Below are 2103 nucleotides of genomic sequence, written 5' to 3' on the forward strand. Positions count from 1 at the left end.
GTGAGTGAGTGAGAGTGTGTGAGTGAGTATTGTTGAGTGAGAGTGAGTGTATGAGTGAGAGTGTGATTGAGTGTATGGTTGAGTGAGAGTGTGTGAGTGAGTGACAGTGTGTGAGTAAGTGTATGGTAGAATGAGTGTGAATGAGTGTGTGAGAGTGAGTGAGTGTGTGAGCGTGAGTGAGAGTGAGTGAGAGTGAGTGAGTGAGAGCGAGTGAGAGAGTGAGAGTGCGTGAGTGAGAGTGTAAGTGAGTGAGAGTGTGAGTAAGTGAGTGTATGGTTGAGTGAGTGAGATTGAGTGAGTGAGAGTGAGTTAGAATGAATGTGTGAGTGAGTGGGTGGGTAGGTGAGTGGGCGATTAGGAGAGTGAGTGAGTGGTTCAGTGTGTGAGTGTATGGTTGAGTGAGTGAGTGTGTGAGTAAGTGTATGGTTGAGTGAGTGTATGAGTGAGTGAGTGAGCCTGAGTGTATGGTTGAGTGAGTGAGAGAGAGTGTATGAGTGAGTGTGTGTGAGTGAGTGTGTGAGTGTATGGTTGAGTGAGTGAGAGTGATTGAGTGTATGACGAGGCGGGTGAATGATTGACTCCTGCCATGCCGAGCGATCTGGTTGATGGTGATCAGGTTGATGGCATTTTAACGGGGCCCATTTGCTTACCGTGAATCTCCGGGGTTAATGATCAACCCTCAACGTCAACTCTTCGGGGGTTGCTTCTCCTCTAAGGCACTGGTGGGGGAGACCATCCCTATAATCACGGGGCTCCGATGTTGTCAAACCTGCCTGGTATGCAGGAGGACGGGGGTTCGATCCGCAGTAGCTGAGGTGAGGGGGGTGAGGAGGGAGAATCCCACAAACCCCGCTACCCACCCGTTCTAGAAGCAAGGGCACTGCCACTCTGACCAGTTTGACTTGGTGGCTGGCGTTGCCGTTAAAATAAAACCCCCATTAAGTTTAATAGGGCAACGAGGAATTTGCGAGGTTCCCCATTGGAGGACGCCGCGCAAGCCGAGTTGATTGGCTTGGGTGGCCAGGGCCAGGATGTAGAGTGGAGTTTGTCTGGTGCCAGGATGTAGAGTGGAGTTTGTCTGGTGCCAAGATGTAGAGTGGAGTTTGTCTGGTGCCAGGATGTAGAGTGGAGTTTGTCTGGTGCCAGGATGTAGAGTGGAGTTTGTCTGGTGCCAGGATGTAGAGTGGAGTTTGTCTGGTGCCAGGATGTAGAGTGGAGTTTGTCTGGTGCCAGGATGTTGAGTGGAGTTTGTCTGGTGCCAGGATGTAGAGTGGAGTTTGTCTGGTGCCAGGATGTTCAGTGGAGTTTGTCTGGTGCCAGGATGTAGAGTGGAATTTGTCTGGTGCCAGGATGTTTTTGTGGAGTTTGTCTGGTGCCAGGATGTTGTGTGGAGTTTGTGTGGTGCCTGGATGTTGAGTGGAGTTTGTCTGGTGCCTGGATGTTGAGTGGAGTTTGTCTGGTGCCAGGATGTTCAGTGGAGTTTGTCTGGTGCCAGGATGTAGTGTGGAGTTTGTCTGGTGCCAGGATGTAGAGTGGAGTTTGTCTGGTGCCAGGATGTAGAGTGGAGTTTGTCTGGTGCCAGGATGTAGAGTGGAATTTGTCTGGTGCCAGGATGTAGAGTGGAGTTTGTCTGGTGCCAGGATGTTCAGTGGAGTTTGTCTGGTGCCAGGATGTAGTGTGGAGTTTGTCTGGTGCCAGGATGTAGAGTGGAGTTTGTCTGGTGCCAGGATGTAGAGTGGAGTTTGTCTGGTGCCAGGATGTAGAGTGGAATTTGTCTGGTGCCAGGATGTAGAGTGGAGTTTGTCTGGTGCCAGGATGTAGAGTGGAGTTTGTCTGGTGCCAGGATGTAGAGTGGTGTTTGTCTGCTGCAAGGATGTTGTGTGGAGTTTGTCTGGTGCCAGGATGTAGTGTGGAGTTTGTCTGGTGCCAGCATGTTGTGTGGAGTTTGTGTGGTGCCAGAATGTTGTGTGGAGTTTGTCTGGGGCCAGGATGTTATGTGGACACACCAACTATTACTAGGGGGCTATCTGCCCATGGACCGTGATGATGATGATGAAGATCAGGACAGCGTTTTTTGTTGCACCGCTTAAACCTTCACCCTTT

This window comes from Lethenteron reissneri, chromosome 69 (genome assembly GCF_015708825.2).
Source record: "Lethenteron reissneri isolate LAM-NWPU_2019-01 chromosome 69, ASM1570882v1, whole genome shotgun sequence".
Classification (NCBI taxonomy): Eukaryota; Metazoa; Chordata; class Hyperoartia; order Petromyzontiformes; family Petromyzontidae; genus Lethenteron; species Lethenteron reissneri.